The sequence below is a fragment of the Anolis carolinensis genome, chromosome 4 (genome assembly GCF_035594765.1).
Source record: "Anolis carolinensis isolate JA03-04 chromosome 4, rAnoCar3.1.pri, whole genome shotgun sequence".
NCBI lineage: Eukaryota > Metazoa > Chordata > Lepidosauria > Squamata > Dactyloidae > Anolis > Anolis carolinensis.
In genome coordinates this window covers 119,907,006-119,930,236 of record NC_085844.1, presented here as the reverse complement: position 1 = coordinate 119,930,236, position 23,231 = coordinate 119,907,006, and the positions used below count along the sequence as shown (strand labels likewise).

The following is a 23,231-nucleotide window of genomic DNA, read 5'->3' as shown; positions in this document are numbered from 1 at the left end:
ACCCATGGATTTGCAGCACTGACTGTATTTTCCATTGTAACTACGTGGGAAAACGCTAGACTGTGAGCCAGATCTAGTCTCTTCACCTTGTAGGAGCCTTTCTGGAACAAACAAACAAACAGACATACATTGACTTTCATGTATACAGTTTGAATCCATTACTATATGTCTTAGTCTCCAGAGCAGCAGAAAACAATCCCGTTCCATCTTCAGTTTGACAGCCTTTCCAATCTTTAAATATGACTATCATGGATCATGGCATCGGTGTTTACCTTCTCTCCTCCAGTCAGAACATACACAGTTCCTTAAACCACTTCTCATAGGGAATGACTTTTAAGAACTTTTACTACTGTATTTTGTTTGCCCTCCTTTCCAGCTTGTCAATAATAATAGTAATAATAATGTTACTTTTTACTTGCCTCTCCTCACAACCCGAGGCGGGTTACAGCATTACTAAAACACATAATTAAAACATATAATCATTTTAAAGCATTCCGTAAAATACAAATATTGAAACATATTTCCATAAAATGTATATTAAAATACACAGAACAAAAATTAAACAGAGAATTAAAGTTTAAAATTCATAATTAAAACTGTCTGGGTAGGCCTGCCGGAAGAGATAGATTTTTACTTGTGCCTTGAATTCTGACAGCTGATCTATCTGTCAGAGCTCTACTGGCAGGTTTTTCCACAGTCGTGGGGTGGCCGATGAAAAGGTCCTCTGGGTGGTGGTTGCCAGTTGGATTCTGACAGGAGGAGCAGAGCCCCCCCCCAAAGACCTCAGTGTTCAGGGCGGATTGTACGGGAAAAGGTGATCCTGTAGGTAACCTGGACACAAACCATGTAGGGCTTTAAAGGTCACTAATTTAACCGGAATTTAACCGGAAACTAATTGGCAGCCAGTGGAGTGGCTTTAGGATAGGGATGATATGCTCACTCCTAAATATTCCCATAACCAATCTGGCTGCCATACTTTGAACCAACTGGAATTTCCGAACTTGGTACAAAGGCAGCCCAATGTAAACAGCATTGCAGAAGTCCAACCTTGAGGTTACCAGCGCATGCACTACTATTTTTCGGTCCTCTAAATCAAGGAAGGGCACAGCTGGCGTATTAGCCAGAGCTGATAGTAAGCACTCCTGATCATCGCTTCTACCTCAGCTGACATTTGGAGAGATGGATCCAAAAGCACTCCCAAGCTGCGAACACAGTCTTTCAGGGGGAGTGTAATTCCATCCAGAATTGGTTGACACACCTCCATCCCCATATGTACTAGGTGTTGCCTTAGTACTCCATCTTCATTGTGATAGCATTTCCAATCTTTAAACATGGCTATCATGGCACCTGTTTACCTTCTCTCCTCCAGGCTAAACATTCTCAGCTTCCTAAACCACTCCTCATAGGAAATGGCTTCCAGAAATTTTACCATTTTGTTCTCCTTTGTCAATATCTTTCAGCTTGTCAATATCATCCCATCTCCCATAATTCCATATTGTTGATCCATGGCAGTTAAAGTGAAGTCAAACTGCATTAATTCTACAATGTAGATAAACCCTAAGTCTGGATTTATTTATTTACAGTATTTATATTCCGCCCTTCTCACCCCGAAGGGGACTCAGGGCGGACCACATTATACACACATAGGGCAAACATTCAATGCCCATAAACACATCAAACAGAGACCGAGATAGACAGACACAGAGGCAATTTAACCTTCTCCTGAGGGGATATTCGATTCTGGCTACAGGGAGGAGCAGCTGCTTCATCATCCACTCTGACGGCTCTTCCTCATTCCAGGTCGTAAATTAGTTAAACTTGCCTCCCCACTTTTTTTATAAGTGGTACCTTATTTCCTACTTGATAGATGCAACTATCTTTCGGGTTGCCAGGTCAGCAACGAGCAGGGGCTATTTTTTATTTTTAATTGACGGGTGCTCACCCCGCCACGGCCTGCCTCGAACTCATGACCTCATGGTCAGAGTGATTTATTGCAGCTGCTCAGCAGCCTGCGCCACAGCCCGGCCCGAGTTGTCTTTAGTCTTTAGACAGTTGTCTTTAGTTTTGATAACACTGTTATCATTTCTATTTTATACAGGGAAACTAAGGTTTTCACAGTTCAAGTTTTATTTAAAGTTACATCCCTTTCTGCTACTTGTTGTACATTTTCAGCCATTTCAGCCATTTGCTGAAATATGTTCATGTAACATTAACTTAGCGGTCGTTGGAGGTACTCTGTTGATAGCTTATGCAGGAAATGAAATTGTCCTTTAATGTTTCTCATACAGTATTAAAGTTTCTTGCTGTCTCTTTTAGATCCAGAGAGAGAATAAAGCATTCTAAATGTGGTAAGGAGTAATATATTATTGGCCATACTCGGTCTACTGTACAACATTAACTTTATAATGATTTTAATAAATTTCAGCTCTAGGAATAAAAGGGCAGTGGCAATTAGCAGCTAATAGGTACAGTTGAAGACATCAGTTTATTGAGCCATTAAATGCAGACTGGATATGTAAATTTTAATCAAATTTTGGTTAGGACTGATCCCTATGAAAGCATTTCAGATTTGATGATGATGTAAACAACGTGCATTTCTGGACTCAGGCTTTTTATTGTTATTATTCAGCTGAGTTCAGTTTCAAACAAGACTTACTGAGTCTTAGCTGCAGAAATTTATGCATAACATTCAGTGTAATACAAGTGCCAAGGACATGTTGTGTAGCTCTTATCCAGAATACCCGAGAGCAAAGGTGCTTTGAATTTTTAGGGATTTTTTAAACATTCTTGTATTGGTATATAGCCTATCCTATCCGATTTGTCATCAATCCACTCCTTTGGGCTTCACACATACCTACTATTTGCCAAAATATATGATCCTGTGCTTTTCTTTTCTATTTCTGGCCAAATAGCTTAACCATTGGTTCATCCCATCGAGTATGAGGTCTGCCCAAGGGATTCTTGTGGTCTCTTGGTCTCCAGTTCATTCGTCGACATGGTTGTCTTTTGTTCATGCTATATGCCTTGCCCATCTTCTTTTTGCCTCATACATTTCATTGACTACATCACATACCCCGGTTTTTTGACACAGTTCTTTATTGCTGACTTTATATCTTACATCACACATCCTTCTTTCCATTGCTCTCTGCGTCACCACCAGTTTTTCCTCCTCTAACTTTGTTGCCCATGCTTCTGATGCATATAACATTGCCAGTAAAATTGTAGTGTTGAGGATACCTGCTCTGACATTCATTGGCAGCTTATCATCTCTTAGCATTGTCCAGTTTCGATTAAAAGTCGTCCAAGCAGCCTTGCGTTTTCTTGCCATTCGCCAAATTATGTGACTGTATTTATTGACCAAGATATACATATTCAGTCACATCCTCAATTTTATCTCCATTTATAATGATTGATATTTATATATAATGAGGTATCTTGGGGCTGGAACACAGATCTTAAATACAAAATTCATTTGTGTATTTCATATACACCTTATCCACAGGCTTTGTTACCTTCATATCCTCCAAAGAGGAATAGATCTTAGTTCAAGATACAGGCAGGCAAAAGATCACAGTCACATTGTTTAATGCAGAGATTCAGAATACAGAAATTCACAGGCTCGTGAATTTGGGACACAAAGTAAAGAAATCAGCCATTTTTTTTATAGTGTAGTCTTACATGTGTACCTTAGGAGAGGTATTACCTGGCCCAATTGCAAACTGTTGTAGCCCAGCCTACATCTGAGCTGTCAGGTGAGCCTGAGGTTGGGCCTGTTCAGCCTGTGATTGTCCCTGCACCTGCCTTGTCAGAGGACTCTGGGTTTGGGCCTGAGATGCAGCCAGAGTTTGTCCCAGTGGATTATAGGACCAGAGACATAATGGTTTCAAGCAGGCAGCTTGAACTGCATTCCTTACAAGAGTCAAAGTCGGATCTCCTGGTGCCAGATGGACATTCTAGTTTGGATTCTGGAAGTGATAAGGCGGATAGGGATAATGAGCTTGAAGGACTCAGCAGAGGAGGGAAAGGGAGTGTGTCAGAAGAAGTAAACAATTGCTATTAAAACAAAATAATGAGCAGTCTTCTCACGGGAAGAGAACTTGAGTTTCCCTTAAGAAGGGCTGCTTTCTTTGAAAGAGTCAGAAGTGGTAACTTTGCTTATCCAAGAGAGGAAGATCTCTGCTTTGTGCTTCTGTAAATTCCTTGTTATTTCCTGCAGCTTTGTATCTTGATTCAAGTTCCAGCCTTGTTCTTGTTTCTGGGGATTCTTGTGTATCCAGTTGAATGTTCCAGTAATTTTGCAGTTTGGATTTCTGCTTCAGCCAAGACCCTTGTTCCTGTGTTGCAGTTTTGCTTCCTATGTTTCTAGTTTGACTCATGCCTTGGATTAATTCTTGATATCTTGTTTGCACTATTCTTGATACCTTTCTTGGGACTTATTTTGATATCCAGTTTCTTTGAGTGACTTTTATAGACTCTTGCTTCAAGATTTTCAAGTACTTGTGGATTCAAACCCATTTTATTCACATGTGTGGGGCTGATTGGGGTAAATTGTAGGGGTGACAATAAAATATGATGTATACATTCTGTATTGGGATGAATTCTTCAGATTTGGGCACAACATCCATCCGCTGGTATCCAAATTCTGTTATCCAAATGGTTTTCCAAATTCAATTTTTTGTGTGTTCAAGTTGATGAGTTGCTGTAGGTGAGATGTGATGTACACACCATTCTGATCATTTTCTATTTACGTAACAATGTGTGAAGTTTAAAAAAAATGCCCAACATCTGAAACCAAAAGACTAGAAACAAAACTGTTCATATTTTCAGACTCTGGCAGTTCTTTGCTGTAAAGGAGACTTGAAAAGGGAGCACTTCCTGAAGAACAGGTAGATATCTCTTTAGCTCTTCTCCTAGCCGTGACCTTTCTCCCACAGCTCTACCCCAGGATCCAGCTGTTGTGTCTCTTTCTAGGATTCCAGATTATTCTCTGTGAAATATGGGGGAACAGCTGTAGGTGGGTAGTTGCAATAGCAAAACAGTCGCATGGAGAGGGGCCAAGTCCTCCTGTCTCCATGTGACTACTTTTTTTCTTCAAAGCAGCCATTTATGATGTTTGGAATTTTTCGGAATGCAGCTAGTTTGCATAATGTAGTTCAAGCTTCTGACTTTAAATTTCCTGCTAGGACTAGTCCTGCTCATTTTCCTTTTGAGAAGCGAGACATTATTGATTGAATTATTATACCTTCCTGCACAAAGTTTTAAATACATAAATGTAAGCACTAAAGCAAGTGAAATCCTAACCTGCTGTGAAACCAACCTGGCACTCAACTTTGCTGCAGCCCTGAAACAAGAGATGGATATATCTGAGGCCTTGGAATGAATTTTGCCAGGGTGTTGATTTGGCTGGAAATGATACAAAATGTAATAGCTTTAATCTCAAACCTGATGAGACTTGACAGTGTTGGCTTTTTTAAAAGTCAGTTCAATAACAAGGTGAGTGCTGCAACTAAAATTCTTGTGCCTTGGCAATTGCTAGAGGTTCAGGCCATTCAGTGACCCAAGACTGTAAAATCACAGAAGGGATTTTGAACTTGTCATCTCCGTATTGCAGGAGGTTGCTCTTTCGAGCTCTGAATTTTGATCTGGATTTTGGTTCTGCACTATTGAACTTTTCTAATTTTTTCCACTTCCAATATGTAAGTAAGATTTTAGTCTGACACATTATGGAAAATAGACATGCTCGAAACAGAAACCCCGAATGACATATCTTGCTTAGTATATGGGTTAATAGAGCTGACAGTTTTCTGTTTGAAGAGCTGTCACAGAATAACTCTCTGTTGGACTCTGTTTATGTTTAAATGGGTTTCCAGCTTAAATTTATTTCCAAGACAAAGAAGCTTTCTTTTCAACCCCTTCACAACCTTGATTCTTTTTTTTAACTGAACTTAGGTAGCTTTTCCCTGACATTAGGTCTAGTTGTGTCCAACTCTAGGGGTTGGTACTCATCTCCATTTCTGAGCCGAAGAGCCAGCGTTGTCCGTAGACATGTCCAAGGTCATGTTGCCAGCATGACTGCATTGAGCGCCGTTACCTTCCCGCCGGAGCGGTACCTATTGATCTACTCACACTTGCATGTTTTCGAAAGGCTAGGTTGGCAGAAGCTGGAGTTGACAGCGCGAGCTCACCCCACTCCCTGGATTCAAACCACCAACCTTTCGGTCAGCAAGTTCAGCAGCTCAGTGCTTTAACACGCTGCACCACCGGGGGCTGAACTTACGGAGACATATATTCCTTTTTGGAGATACACTGTACATATGTGTCTATGCCTCCTTCCATATTGAAGTTGTCAATAAATCTTAGTGGTGGGTGGAATTAGCTTCAGTTTGGGCATCACTGAATCTGGTCTGAGTACAATCCAGTTTTGAATTGTTACATTATTTTTAATCCATTGATATACAGTACTCTTAGTAGTAAGCTCTTTCTGTTATGTAACATTGGTATAAATGCCTCCTTAGTGTTAGGGATGCTCCAGAAAAAAGGGAGATGGAATGGACAACTGGAAAGAGGTTTGCTTAGTTAGTCTCAGTTTAAATACTTCTATCTTGGAAATTTCATAAAAGCAGCACAGTACTGTACAGGGAAATTACATTTTAAAACACACTCAGTGCCTAACACTATAACAAGTTAATAAAACAGTAATAACAGTGGGAATTTAGCTTAAATATGTACATAATATTCTGGTAAGAAAACGGAAAGTTGCCTTTAAAAATATTTTCTTAGTGCACATGTTAGTAAGTATGTTAGGTAAATGTATACTTGTATATATTTTCTGAAATGTCTATATTTTTAAAGTGAGTCTTTGTGGGATATATTTGTTATGTATTTAAAATAAAAAGGGAAGAAAACATATTCGGTTCCTAACAGTATAACTGTGAAATTGCAGAGCAAAAGCTATATAACATCCCATAAAGTATCTTGTGGTACATTAAATAGGTTCTTTGTTGTTTTTTCTGTAGCAAGCTAACACTGCTACCCTTTTCCACATTAAAAGCTCTATAATATTTCATGACCTATTTCATGATGCCATTTGAACTCCCTCTTGTACTCTTAAATAGAATTCATTATTGGACTGTTTTCCCTCAACTTTATATTTATTCAATGTTTATTCATATGGGCTGCATCCACTAGAAGAAGATCTTAGACCACAAGGGAGACATAGGTTTTTGGGTGTTGTAAAGGAATATTTTCAGCAGATACCGATCATATTTTCTTTGCTGTTGCCATTCTCGGGATCATTCCCAAGCAAAAAGAGCAGTAAATAGGTGATTTTATATAGAGAGTAAATGTTATAGTCTTTGTTTTTTCCAGCTAGGCTAACTTGATGTGTCACATCCATTCTGCTGGCAAAAGAAGAGGGGGGAGTGGGTTTTCTTTGGCATCCCTTCAATGTAGCTCAGTGCTATTATTTAGAATCTTTCTTTTTGGAAAAGGTTATAAAGTTGACTGTGAGGTGAGATATGTAATTGTGTTCCCATCTGTGCATGGGGAGTAGCTTTACTTACAAACACAATTTGAGGGGAGTGCTTATAATTCATTGCTGCATCTCTGCTGAAACCAACTTTGCAACCATTTTTCTCCTTGCTTCCACTTCCCCAAACAAATCTACAATCCATGATTCAACATGTACCAAATGAATTGAGAGAACCTTATATCATCCTTCAAAATTTGGTTGAAATTAGTAGCACCATTGCCACTCCACCCAACTCTCTGTTAACTTTTGATTTGAATTTCCAGCTGAAGATTACCTCATCTCAACATTTTTTATCTCAATCCAGGGATGTCCAGAACAGTTGTCTGTCTGCTCACCTTCATACAGAGCCCTGACTCTCTGAAAACCTGTCTAGCTACACATAGAGCCTTCACTCTGTAAACCAGTTCTAGCAAAGTTATTCAGATGTTACTCAGATGTTTCTCTGCTGCCTTTTCCTGCCATGATCTTGTGTCTTATTTCCGTCTCAAACATTTAGAGATGGGATGCAACAGCTTAAATGGTGGTCATTGCATAGGCTTTGTCAATCTGTCCCTGATCTAATAATAATAATAATACAGTCTCACTTATCCAAGCTTCACTTATCCAATGTTCTGTATTATCCAGTGCAGTGTGCCTTTATTAGTTAATGTTTTTGTAGTAAATGTTGCAATGTTTTGGTGCTAAATTCGTAAACACAGTAATTACTACATAACATTACTGTGTACTGAACTGCTTTTTCTGTCAGTTTGTTGTAAAACATGATGTTTTGGTATTAATTTGTAAAATCATAATGTAATTTTATGTTTAATAGGCTTTTTTCTTAATCCCTCCTTATTATTCAACATTTTTGCTTATCCAATGTCCTGCCGACCCGTTTATGTTGGATCAGTGAGACTCTACTGTAATATCAACAACAGCAACAACAACAACAATTTTATTCTTGTAACCTGCCTCCATCTCCCCGAAGGGACTCGGGGCAGCTTACGTAAGAAAAACAATCTATACATTTAAAAAACCAGATAATAACATACAGCAGAGTCTCACTAATCCAAGCCTCGCTTATCCAAGCCTCTGGATAATCCAAGCCATTTTTGTAGTCAATGTTTCCAATATATCGTGATATTTTGGTGCTAAATTCGTAAATACAGTAATTACAACATAACATTACTGCGTATTGAACTACTTTTTCTGTCAAATTTGTTGTATAACATGAAGTTTTGGTGCTTAATTTGTAAAATCATAACCTAATTTGATGTTTAATAGACGTTTCCTTGATCAGTCCTTATAATCCAAGATATTCGCTTATCCAAGCTTCTGCCGGCCCGTTTAGCTTGGATTAGTGAGACTCTACTGTAGTTATAAAACAACATAATATGACAGTGATTAAAACCAAGACATCAATTGCTATGTACAGAGGGTGATTAGTTCAAAACTCTGAGTAAAGTCCATGGGTGAAATAGAGACGGGCGGAGGAGGACAAGGAACCGATTGTGTTAAAACACTAAAACCTATAAAATGGGGGGCAATATTAAAGTGCATCTTAACCTCATACAGACCCCTTATGTGGCTTCCTCAGACCAAATTACTGGCATTCAAGGCTTTGATGAATCAGAGAAAACCTGCCGTTGCCAGTCTCATCCATTCTGTGAACCTCTGATCTTATTCCCCTCCCTGAAACAAATCTTCAGTTTCACTATTTCTTCTTTCTTCCTAATCCCAGATCTTCTGCTCTAGGAGTGCCCAATAGCTTTGGTATTTTCTATTTATGTACTTCCCAAACTCTAGTCCAAAAGTCTAGTTTTGGACTTCAACTTTAAAGAGCTTCCGCTGGCTTGGCTGATGACAAGGGATTTGGGAAATGAACTCCAAAATACCTGGAAGATTTTTCCAGAGTGTGAGGAAATTTGTTCTGTGTTTGAAGGAGCTATCCGGTGTGCTGAATCCTATCCCCAAAACAGGGTCAGTTTCTTGGATAAATCCTGGAATAAATCTTAGAATGGATTCACTGTACCACTGTCCATTGAAAGTCCAACTAATTGTTTGCCTTCTATAATATTCCTAATTCTAACCATATATGATGCTGTGCAAGGAAAACAATAATTCTAAACACACATAGTAATAATATGTAATCTATATATATAAAAGAGTGATGGCATCAGGGCAGTGGACAAAACAACAAAACTACAGGCCCCCCAACCTCAAAATTTGACAACACAACCCATCATCCATGCCTCTAGGTTGATACAACAAAAAGAAAAGAAAAATAAAGTCCTAATTAGAGGGAGAGCAATAATTGTTTTTATCCAATTGCTGCCAGTTTAGAGGGCTAATCTCTGCCCACTTCGTTGCCTAGCAACCAAGGGACAGCCAGGTTTCAGTTAAGGGACAGGCAAATTTAGGCCTCACTTAGGCTTCTTCCACAGATTATCTAATTTGCACTGGATTATATGGCAGTGTAGACTCAAGGTCCTTCCACACAGCTATATAACTCATTTATAATCTTATATTATCTGCTTTGCACTGGATTATCTTGACTCCACACTGCCGTATAATCCACTTCAGTGTGCATTTTATACAACTGTGAAGAAGGGGCCTCATATAATCCAGTTCTAAGCAGATAATATAAGATGATCAATATACAGTAGACTCTCACTTATCCAACATAAACAGGCCGGCAGGATAAGTAAATATATTGGATAATAAGAAGGGATTCAGGAAAAGCTGATTAAACATCAAATTAGGTAATCGTTATACAAATTAAGCACCAAAACATCATATTATACAACAAATTTGACAGAAAAGGTAGTTCCATGCGCAGTAATGCTATGTAGTAATTACAGTAGAGTCTCACTTACCCAACACTCGCTTATCCAACGTTCTGGATTATCCAACGCATTTTTGTAGTCAATGTTTTCAATATATCGTGATATTTTGGTGCTAAATTCATAAATACAGTAATTACTACATAGCATTACTGCGTATTGAACTACTTTTTCTGCCAAATTTGTTGTCTAACATGATGTTTTGGTGTTTCATTTGTAAAATCATAACCTAATTTGATATTTAATAGGCTTTTCCTTAACGCCTCCTTATTATCCAACATATTCGGTTATCCAACATTTTGCCAGCCCACTTATGTTGGATAAGTGAGACTCTACTGTACTGTATTTACAAATTTACCAGTAAAATATCACAATGAATTTGAAACACTGACTACAAAAACATTGATTATGAAAAGGCAGACTGTGTTGGATAATCCAGAACATTGTATAAGCGAATGTTGGATAAGTGAGATTCTACTTTGATATGAAATAATTTCTAGGATAGAATAATGCAGAACAATATAATCTCTAAAACCAGGACAGTAATAAAGAAATAAAGAAATAAAGAAAGTAAATAAAGCAAGGAAATTAGAAATTCCACAAAGGAAACAATCAGGGCCAGCTAACACCTCCCAAGAAAGGATTCTTCCAGAAAGGAAGCTGAGAAGGCAGTGAAGCACTATGTATTACCAAAGTCATTATTATTACTATCATTACTATCCTTACTATTATTATTATTATTATTATTATTATTATTATTGTGTTGCGGTCAACCGTGAAAATGAATACAATCTGGCTCCAAGTATTCAAAAACACTAAAATCAGAATATATAAAAATTAATGTGGTATAATAAAACAGAACAATACAATCTCTAAAATCAGAACACTAAATAAAGAACAACACTCTGAAAATAGGGGAATTCCACACAGAAAACAATCAGGGCCAGCTAACACCTCCCAACAAAGGATTCCCATAATCAAAGTCTGGCCAATCCTCTGTTTTCTCAGGGCCACAGACAGTAGAAGCATATAAAATATCGCAAACAACACCACTCTGAAAACAAGGTAATTCCAGACAGGAAACAATCAGGGCCAGCTAACACCTCCCAACAAAAAAATCACTCAGGGAGGAAACAGCTAGGCTTTAAATCTGCAAGGCCATTACATCCTAATCATTTTTCCTAATTGCAGCATTCATACTTGCCTCCAACAGACAAAAAAAAAAAAACAATCAGAAATATTGTATATTCACAACCTTTAGGAAATAATGTCCCCTGATGGCACAGCATGTTAAAGCGCTGAGCTGCTGAACTTCTGGACCGAAAGGCCGCAGGTTTGAATTGGGGGAACTGACAGAGCCCCCACTGTTAGCCCCAGCTTCTGCCAACCCAGAAGTTCAAAAACATGTAAATGTGAGTGCATCAATAGGTACTGCTCTGGTGGGAAGGTAACGCCGCTCCATGCAGTCATCCCACATGACCTTGGAGGAGTCTACGGACAACGCCGGCTCTTCGGCTTAGAAATGGAGATGAGCACCAACCCCCAGAATCAGACATGACTGGACTTAACGTCAGGGGAAAACGTTTACCCTTGACCTTAACTACCACCAATTCCTCAATACTTTATTTCCCATACCACCATTCTTCGCCACAGCAACGCGTGGCCGGGCACAGCTAGTATATAGTATATTTATTGCATGATCCTAGCCGTGCCCTCTTGGAAGGTAGTTTGCATCGAAATTACTTTGAGACAGAAGTGCTTTAGGCTACAACCTGAGCTCTGATTTTTCTCGAGTGGAATCAGAGTCGCTTTAAGATAAAAAGATGTGTGAAGTGCTAAGACTTTCTCTCAGTCTCACTCACTCACACAAAAGCACCAAGCTAAGCACAGTAAAAGAATGGAGTCAGGAATTTTTCTCTAAGAAGAAGGATAGATGATGAAACATTCTGAAACCCATGCAAGAAATGTAAGTGATCCATTATTAGACTGACAGCAGAATCCTGTTCATATTTACTATTTACCCAGAAACAAGGCTCACGATATGCAGTACCACTTACTTACAGGAAATTGTACGTAAAATTTCAGCCTTCTTACAAGGTATAATTGCCTTAATTTTTTATAACTCCCCCCCCCCCCCCAAACTATTGCTTTATAGTTTAGTAGCATTTTGAGAAGTTGTTAACACATCAAAATTGTATGTGGGTTAAACCACTGAGCTGCTGAACTTGCTGACTGAAAAGTAGGTGGTTGGAATCCAGGGAGTGGGGTGAGCTCCTGCTGTTAGCCCCAGCTTCTGCTAACCTAGCAGTTTGAAAACATGCAGATGTGGGTACCGCTCCAGCAGGAAGGTAACGGCGCTCCATGCAGTTATGCCGGCCACATGACCTTGGAGGTGTCTACAGACAACGCTGGTTTTTGGCTCAGAAATGGAGATGAGCACCAATCCCCAGAGTTGGACACGACTAGATTTAATGTCAGGGGAAAACTTTTATCATTACCTAATACATCATATTCAAAATTGTATGTGGAAATATATAATTATCAAGTTATGCTATTTCCCTTTTTTCTGATAAAATACTTAACCTTTTATCTCCATAGTTTGTTGTTTAGTAATTTGGATTTGGGGAGCTGCAGTCCTAGGAATGAGGCATGGTTCAAATCTCCAAGCCTGTCTTCAAACCACACTGACTTTGATCTACTGAGTTTTGAGACAAAATGAACAATTTCAGTGCTTGATTAGGGAACGACTGATTCATTATTCAACAGCATTTAAACATCAAGTAAAGTTCACATTCCCCTTTTCTGTTAAGTTTACCTGCTCTTTTTTGCTACCACCAATCAGTCACAGCACATTCTATTTAGTCTGCATTTAATACCATGCTGGCGCTTGGTATAACATTTTGTCGACAGTGTCATTGTGCTGCTTTAGTGTGGCTGCCAACTGTGATTCTTTGTGATGACTCAACTTTCTTCTCTTACTCGGGGAGTGTTTGGACTTGTGCCTGTTAATTTGAAGGAGAAGAGACTTTTAAGGATAAGATACGCTGGATTTATTTCCATCCCATAGCATCCTATAACTTTTTATTAAAGTTGATGAATTGTCCTTTTTAAGATGACTGATGTAAGAATACAGAATGCAGGGGAGGAAGATAATCAACACTAGGTCCAAAGTGCTACCGTGTTTCCCCGAAAATAAGACAGTGTCTTACATTAATTTTTGCTCCCAAGGATGCTCTAGGTCTTATTTTCAGGGGATGTCTTATTTTTCCATAAAGAAGAATTCACATTAATTGTTGAACAAAAAAAATGAACATTTATTATATACTGTACATTAGTTGTCATCACAAACCAGCATAACCAGACAAACTGTGAATCCTATCAAGAATTTCTTGTTACTACCATTAATTCCATGTCCAACACTCTACAGTACGTACATTTACCGATCCTGCATGCTCTGGTGTTCTGTTCGGCGAGCATGCTTCCAAACAAAAATTTTGCTAGGTCTTACTTTCGGGGGAGGCCTTATATTTAGCATTTCAGCAAAACCTCTACTAGGTCTTATTTTCTGGGGATGTCTTATTTTAGGGGAAACAGGGTAGGTACTACATCTGTATGAGTATTTAGTTGGAACAGGCTGTAGAAAATGTGCATCTATAGGTTGTCTGTATTTATCATGAAATCCCTTCAAAAAGCATACTCTCCAATTAGGTGGGAAAGATAGTATGTTTGCAGGGTGTGCATGCACCTGATTATTCATAATAGTTTTCTGAATAAGTATAAGAATATGTCTATCACTTAGCTGATCCTTCGTTGTCAGAGTATGATGGCCTTCCAAGTGTAGTGTCTCGGCAGTGGATACGTAGGTGACTGTAGAGCCCTATTCTTGATTCCCAAGTTCTTCCATAGTGAGGACATCAGTTTCTAAGTGGAGGGCAGTCTCGGTCAGGGTTGGCTTGACACGCCTTCCTCTTGGCAAGTTTCTCCCTTTCACCCTCTATTAGTGTCTCTTTAAATTCCATACTACTGCTGGCCACGGCTGACCTTCAGCTAGAGCACTCAAGGGCCAGGGCTTCCCAGTTCTCAGTATCTTTGCCACAGTTTTTAAGGTTAGCTTTAAATCTCTTTTCCTGTCCACCAACATTTTGTTTCCCGTTCTTGAGTTGGGAGTATAGTAATTGCTTTGGGAGACGGTGATTGGCCATTCGGACAACGTGCCCAGTCCAGCGGAGTTGATGGCGTAGGAGCATTGCTTCAATGCTAGTAGTCTTTGCTTCTTTCTGCACACTGGCATTTGTCCTCCTGTCTTCCCAAGAGATTTTCAGGATTTTTAGGAGGCAACGCTGATGGAATTGTTTCAGGAGTTGAGTGTGACATCTGTAGACAGTCCCCATTTTGCAGGCGTATAACAGGGTTGGAAGGACAACAGCTTTATAAGCTATCAGTATGGTCCTCATCTATGCCCTTCATTGATTTAATTGACAGAGGCAAGCACATTATTACGAGCCAGCCAACCAACATTTTTGTTGCTTTCTTCCTACCCCATGCTCTCAGAGAATGAAGCATTTTCTCTGTCCTTATATTAGGCACTGATATGTTCCTGATCCTATGGAGCCCCGGTGGCGAAGTGCGTTAAAGCGCTGAGCTGCTGAACTTGCAGACCGAAAGGTGCCAGGTTCAAATCCCGGGAGTGGCTTGAGCGCCCGCTGTTAGCTCCAGCTCCTGCCAACCTAGCAGTTCGAAAACATGCAAATGTGAGTAGATCAATAGGTACCACTCCAGTGGGAAGGTAATGGCGCTCCATGCAGTCATGCCGGCCACATGACCTTGGAGGTGTCTACGGACAACGCCGGTTCTTTGGCTTAGAAATGGAGATGAGCACCAAGCCCCAGAGTCAGACATAACTGGACTTAACGTCAGGGGAAACCTTTACCTTTACCTTATGTTCCTGATTAGATTACTGTAACGTGTTCAGGACTACGCTTGAAAATGACTGAGAAGCTGGAGCTAGTGTAAAATGCAGCAAGGTTTCCAGCAGGAGTGCCATATGAGCAACACATAACTGGTCTTAAAAGAACAGTGCTGGCTACCATTTCATTAGCAGTCTGAACTCAAGGGGTTGATAATATTTAAAGCCCCCAAAGACCTTGAGGTGCATCTCCTGCCCTACATGCCAGTCACAGGGGCACCCTCCCTCCCTGTATCCCATCAATAAAGAAAATAAGATATGAAAAGACATGGGAGGGGGATTCATAGTTGTTGCATCCCAATAGTGCAATGGTTCTCAACCTGTGGGTCCCTAGATCTGGCCTTCAATGTTTGTAAAAGTAAAAACCTTAAGTTGCAGAGTCAGCAGAAACAAAGCCCCGAAGTAATGTGGTCAAAAATAAAAACACCATTGTAGCATAAAAGCAACTTACTTTAATGCTATAACAGAAACATAATACAGGAACAAAACAAAACTCAGAGAGAGAGAATACAGGCAGAGTGCAAAGAATATATAAATGACAAACATAGCTCCACCTGTATCTAATTGACAAAGCTCAAGGTACAAGCATACTACCAGTTAAAGGTACATGAACATGAACTATATAATTTTGCAAACATTCTAATACTTTCAACATTCAATTCCCAGAAATTGTAACAGTTGGTAAACAGGTTGAGATTTCTGGGAGTTGTAGCCCAAAACACCTGGGGACCCACAGGTTGAGAACCATTGCAATAGTGGAATGCCCTTTGAAGGTTCATTTGGATACTAAGCAAGATACGGATTTTAAAAAATCTTTTGTGGATAAGTTTTGAAATGTTACAGCTTTAATTAATGAGCTTGATCGGCGTTTTATTTTTCAGGTATTTCATCTTTTCTGCCTAGAGAATTCTTATAATGAATGCAATACATATGCCATATTCAAAACCTAATCTAACCTATTCATGTCTCCTAGCAAGTATATAATTTAATCTTCTGTCAACACCAAGTGCTTGTTTCACATGAGAGAGATGGCCGAAAGCTGGAAAACTCAAATCGGTATTTTTGTAGAATACAACTTTCAGAACGGTTCAAAACCAACATTTCTCTCTTCCTTCTAACTTTTACAAGCTGGCTGGAAGATGCAAAATTGCAAAAACAGAGCATCTTCAGTTCCACTCCCTCAGAAACTGATATGACAGCTATAGTCTCACGTAGCACTACAGACATTTTGGACCAAGCCGAGGCACGTGGACATCTGGAGCCAGCCTGCTATCTTTTGGATGATCTCCCAGACATTGCAGTGGCAGGGTCACTTTGGCCTTTTTTCCTAGAGCTGTTTGTTGTTAGGGAGGGGAAAATGTGCTTTCTTGTGGGTGTAGCTCTGTGCTGTACTTGGGAAAAATACAGCACAATTTTTATTCCTTCTCCCAAAGATTCAAGTAAAAGTTGTGAGCATGTTTTTCAAAGCCAGGTTAATGGCTAACATTGATTCCCATGCAGAGAATTTATAAGAATGTGCATCTCTTTTAAGAGATGATTTTCAGAAAATGTTTTGGAAATACAGAAAGTGACATGGAATTTGCATATAAAATTGTGCAAGTAACATTACTGCTTCACTTTAGTAGCATTAATAGTCTGGTAATGTGTGATTAGGACTGTTTAGGGACAGAAGGGTCTGCCTCTGCGTAAAGGCTTAGATTGAATGCAGGCACCTTCCAGCATTTCAATTGAGAATCTTCCTTTTTTCCTATATAATGTCCATATCAAACCTGTTTTTGTATTCCTGGCAGAAGTTGGTCATAGAATTACACTGGAGGACCTTGAGATTCTTAGAGAGAATAAAATCCTTGAATAATCACAGAATCATAGAGTTGGAAGAGACCTTGTGGGCCATCTAGTCCTCCTCCCTATGACTTCCCCTCACATATTTACACATGGTCCTCATCATGACTCCTCCCAGCCTTCTTTTCTGCAGGCTAAACATTCCCAGCTCTTTGAAGCTGCTCTTCATAGGGCTTGTTCTCCAGAACCTTGATCATTTTAGTCGCCTGCCTCTGGACACATTCCAGCTTGTCAACATCTCCCTTGAATTGTGGTGCCCCGAATTGGTGTAACATGTAGTGTATTGGGCATTTTAGACTTCTGATTTACAGTGTTCGACATTTTATTGGACTTGGGTGAAGCTTTTCTTTTTCTTCTTCTTTTTCCATCCTAAAAGCACTAGCTTGTTCATTCAGTTCTTCATTGCAGATACTGTCATACAGTGTGTATAAAAATGTAAATTGGAGTCTGTTGTTAATTGATTTAAAAATATCAACTGATATCACAAGGTTATTGTGCAGCATCATTAAATTATGGCTGTAAAAATGTTAAGAAGCTGAAGCTAAAAAGGGCTAAGTAAGCAAAAAGAAGGCGCTATTAAAAAGCCATGCATAATATAGTGGTCTAAGTAGAATTCTCTGCATTTGTTAATAATAATTATGGAAATTATTTTATATATCATTTTGTGCAGGTGATATGCAAGTGCAGATGAGGGTGACAAAAACAACTGTGAGGGGATGAAAACTAGCTACTCTTTAAGATGAGAGGATTTTAGGATTTAGGAGAAAGCAAGAAAGGGATACTTAATAGTGGGATATGTGATCCCCTCTCATCTTGGGATCTAAATAGAGGAAAATGTAAACACATACTAGGTTCTCTGAGCTATATTCAGAAAAAGGAACTGCAAAACCACTTCTGAGTATTTATTGCCTAGGATTATGGGGTCACTCACACACACAGATAACAAGAAACAGTAAGTAAACACTATAGAGAAAGTCGATAAAGCAACGTTTCTCAACCTGGGGGTTGGGACTTTGGGGGGGGGGGGTTGCGAGAGGGTGTCAGAGGGGTCACCAAAGACCATCAGAAAACACATATTTCTGATGGTGAACCCCTTTGCCAGAGAAGGCTGAAGATCTTTTAGCCTGTCCTTCACTTCCTTTTTGGAAACAGACGGCAAATCCTCTCACCAAAAGCTTAATTTGCCCAATTCTATTGGTGGGATTCAAGGGACTCTTTGATTGTACGTGAATTATAAATCCCAGCAACTACAACTCCCAAATGTCAAGGTCTATTTTCCCTCAAACTCCACCAGTGTTCATATTTGGGCATCTTGAGTATTCATGCCAAGTTTGGTCCCAATCCATTATTGTTTTGAGTTTCTCTGGATGTAGGTGAACCACAACTTGAAACTCAAGGTTAATGCCCAGCAAACCTTCCAGTAGTTTCTGTTGGTAATGGGAGTTCTGTGTGCCAAGTTTGGTTCAGTTCCATCGTTGGTGGAGTTCAGAATTCTCTTTGATTGTAGATTAACTATACATACCAGCAACTACACCTCTCAAATGACAAAATCACCCCGCAACCCCACCAGTATTCAGATTTGTGCATATCGGGTATTTGTGCCAAATTTGGTCCAGTGAATGAAAATGCATCCTGCATATCAGATATTTACATTGCAATTCATAACAGTAGCAAAATTACAGTTATGAAGTAGCAATGAAAATAATTTTATGATTGGGGATCACCGCAACATGAGGAACTGTATTAAGGAGTTGCGGCATTAGGAAGGTTGAGACCCACTGCGATAAAGAGAAGTGTGCCCACAATTGCGCTAGATGAGGCCATTGGGTAATTTTTGTGTGATTAGGGGAAGGCATAATATAATACGTCTTTGTGTGGTGCCTTTTTATGCATGATGGAAAAAATAATAAAAAATAGAACAATCATAGCCATCTGGCAACAAATAATGTGAATGATTGGATATGCAGACTACTCATCTAACAGTGAGGTGAACTAGGCAGGAGGAAATGCATGGACAGTTATGCCACTGTCGCCACAAGGAAGGTGATCTGTGTGCCATTAGTGGGGTCACTGCAACCGGAAAAAAGTGGTGCTAAACATATATATTTTTTGTCATTACATTCAAGCCCTTGCTTATGGATTTTGTTTGGCCACTGTAACTAACAGAATGTCTTTCAGAGACATGTTTGCAATGATCCTTCTGATCAGATTATTATGCTTTAATAATTTGGGAACTATCCTTCCTATTAAGAAGAGTGTTAATTGGAAACAGCAACAATAATTACTTGCATCTTACACCATATTACCCCAAAGAATTATTTTCTTGAATCCTGTGTTAATTCACACAGGTGCATACTGGTTTACACTGAAGCATACCTCCATTTGCAAGTGCCATTGGGTTCAGTGGGACTTATTGTTAAGTCTGTTGTGTAGGATCATAATCTATATTTTTCTGAAATCACATGTTTACTATGACCATAATAAGGGCTTATTGGCAAATATATCAGTTCGTTATTCTTTTCTTTTATCATCACGAGTTCTTTATAAAACTAGAGGAGCACAGGAACAGAGTTAAGGAAGCCAAATCACTTGAAAGCCCTTGGATCACCCTATCTGGGCTTTGTGTCTTAAATTGCTTGCTGCTTTGTATGGCAGCCAGCTTTCTTGCATAATTTCCTTGACAAATGGCTTGTTCATTAATATTTCAGTCCTTCTCCTACCAACTGGTAGAAGCCGTTGTGCCTTAGGCTGCAAAGTACAGTTCCTTCTGACCAAGCATTCTCATCTCTCTTTTCTAAAATACTGTGTTAAACCAATGACAGACAAATAGGAGCTGGTACAATTCAAACTCAGGATAACTATTTTTTTTAAAAAAAGAAATACAACTGTATGTACATTTACTGAGTGTAGCCTGGAGGTATAATGTAACAAAAGGTAAAATAAAAATCAACATCAGTGCTTTTTGGAGCACCCTGACCTGAAAGCTATAACCTGAATTGTGAAGTACACTGTATGAAAGAACTTGTTTCCTGTTCCTTTTATAGCTTGTTTTTTTCCAAATTTACATAGTGTCTGCTCATTGTAGTTTGTACTCCCTCCAAGAAACATGATTCTGTACTGGGTGTACTATGAAAGCACAAGAATTACTCTGCTGGATCCACACACAAAGACAATTTCTTAATGTTCCCAAGCAGAGTATGATAGCTGTTGGTTGCTACTAGTGTCTGGATGTCAAAGGTATAGGTAAAGGTTTTCCCCTGATATTAAGTCTAGTCATGTCCGACTCTGGGGTTGGTGCTCATCTCTATTTCTAAGCTGAAGAGCCGGCGTTGCCCGTAGACACCTCTAGGGTCATGTGGCTGGCATGACTGCATGGTGGGTCGATACCTTACGTCTGGAGCAGTACCTATGGATCTACTCACATTTGCATTTTTTTGAACTGCTAGGTTGGCAGAAGCTGGGGTTAACAGTAGGAACTCACCCAGCTCCCTGGATTTGAACTGCTGACCTTTTGGTTCCTCAAGTTCAGCAGCTCAGTGGTTTAACCCACTGTGCCACCATTATAGTGAACGATTAATAAGGTAAAGTTAAAGGTTTCCCCTGACGTTAAGTCCAGTCGTGACCGACTCTGGGGGTTGGTGCTCATTTCCATTTCTAAGCCGAAGAGCCAGCGTTGTCCATAGACACCTCCAAGGTCATATGGCCGGCATGACTGCATGGAGCGCCGTTACCTTCCCGCCTATTGATCTACTCACATTTGCATTTTTTTCGAACTGCTAGGTTGGCAGGAGCTGGGGCTAACAGCAGGTGCTCATTCCACTCCTGGGATTTGAACCTGGGACCTTTTGGTCCACAAGTTCAGCAGCTCAGCTCTTTAACACACTGTGCCATCAGGGGCCCCCTTAATAAGGTATAGTGAATGATTAATAAGAATAAATTCCTTTCACAAGTTCAGAAGAGCATGTTTGCTCCATGGCAAAACAGTACAGTTTATACACAAGAATGTTTGAAGTGAATGCTCTCCTAATGAAAACTGGGCTAAGGATTGAAGTCTCTTGGAGGGACTCTCCTTTGTGACCAACCAGTGAAGACAGTATAGTGAGGAGGCCCTTCTCTGTTGTGGCATCATGATTGTAAAATGCCTGTTCTTCCAATTAGTAGTGACTGATTTCATTTCGTACCAAGTTATAGCATATAGGTTTTTTTAAAAATGTGTTTTAATTTGTTAAATATAGTCATCCTTCAGATAGGGATGGGGGTTATGGGCACAGGACCTCCTTGAAAGTGAACAATTACAAATAAAGAAATTGCTTTTTTTACTTGAGAAAACACTTCTCTAGGAATTTCTGGGTCTGCCCATCATTGCCCCCCAAATGCCTGATGTGGACATCCTGGTTTCTCTGTGGAGGTATAGAGATATTTTAAGAAATAGCCAAACAAATGTGAGAGGTAGCAACAGTTCTTCATAGACCTCAAGTTAACGCTGATTTAAAAAAAAAGTTTTTTAGAAAAGGAATCCTAAGTACAGTAGAGTCTCACTTATCCAACATAAACGGGCCGGCAGAATGTTGGATAAGTGCGTATGTTGGATAATAAGCAGAGATTAAGAAGAAGCCTATTAAACATCAAATTAGATCATGATTTTACAAATTAAGCACCAAAACATCATGTTATACAACAAATTTGACAGAAAAAGTAGTTCAATATGCAGTAATGCTATGTAGTAATTACTGTATTTACGAATTTAGCACCAAAATATCATGATACATTGAAAACATTGACTACAAAAATGTGTTGGATAATCCAGAACGTTGGATAAGCGAATGTTGGATAAGTGAGACTCTACTGTAGTTAGAAACCCTAAAATACCACCATAAATGAATGAGTTCTCAGCCCCATAAGAATAAATAAAGTTTCTGTTATCAATACATTTGTAATGGGAACCCGTAAGATTGGGCAAGCTTGTGAAAAGAAGATCTTTGCTCATTCTGAGTGTCTATTTAGTGTGTCTTGTCTGTATTTCATTCATTCCTGGTTTGACATTCTCAAACTACATCTTGTAACCTGGAGCCAGGAAGTAGGTCATTGCTGCCTAGCACAATGTTTGAATTTCTTCTCTTCCTTGTCTCTTGGCTGATTACTGAATGGTGTCAGAATTCTTTGCTGTATGGAAACAAGATTTGCAAAACTTCTTCAAGGTTCATGTCCCTCTACAATGATTTTGTATAGAAAATAGAGCCTATGCATTTCACTTTTCCTGTCTGCCAGGTTTCTCATCCCTCTGCCTCTCCATTCCCTTTGTCATTATTCTTGAAATATATACCCCATAAGAAGATGAAGAAACATTTTCAATTGAGAGACAATATTACACAGATTTGGTAGAAAATAAGCCCCAGTGAACTGAATGCGATTTTAAAATAGATGCATAAGAATGCACAAATTAAAATGACAATTATTTTTACACATTCAACCATTTCATGTAGAACAAAATTATTTGAGTATTTGAGCCATGGTTTTATATTGTGACTATATTTTTTAAAAAAACAGACAAACAAATAAATGTGAGAAGCAGTCTTTCAGAAAGCCAACTTTGCTGATACAAATACAAATGAAAAGGTGATATGGCTTAGTCTATGAACGCTTATGCTATCAATTTTGTTTAGCCTCTAAGATTCTAGAAGATCCCTTTGCATACTGATATTCCAGAATAACACAGCTATGTCTTTGAGCCCAGTGAGGGAAATTGTTCCCATTTCAGATGATGTGAGCCTGAGAACTGTAACTTGTCTGAGGACATGCATTTAGACTGTGTTTGATTTAAGAAATAAAGTTATGAGCACAACCCAGTGCAGGTCCCCTTGAATTCACTGGAACTTAATCTCAGAAGTAAAGACAAACGATTGCAGCCCCAAATTTTATATATCATAGGCACTATAGCTTCTGGATCGCCTTGGCTATGAGATATGTGGACAATGATGTTCAGCATGGAGCAGTGCCCTGCTCTTAAATTATAGAAGACACCCACGAGGAAAAGGTGTTTTGTATAGTTTGGAAGCTTACTTTACACCAG

The 23,231-nt window shown here is 39.2% G+C and overlaps 1 protein-coding gene across 3 annotated transcripts in view; it reads left to right on the top strand.

Annotated features, from left to right (window-relative positions):
• fars2 (phenylalanyl-tRNA synthetase 2, mitochondrial) overlaps positions 1–23,231 on the top strand; it is a 303,084-nt gene that overhangs the window by 34,306 nt on the left and 245,547 nt on the right. The window contains exon 1 of one of the 3 annotated variants that reach the window (XM_062977692.1): positions 4,863–4,886. The exons of the other annotated variants lie outside the window; for them this stretch is intronic. The gene's annotated coding sequence lies outside the window, so the exon portion shown is untranslated. Of the gene's footprint in view, positions 1–4,862; positions 4,887–23,231 lie in introns of those variants that run through there. 3 annotated transcript variants of the gene reach the window in all.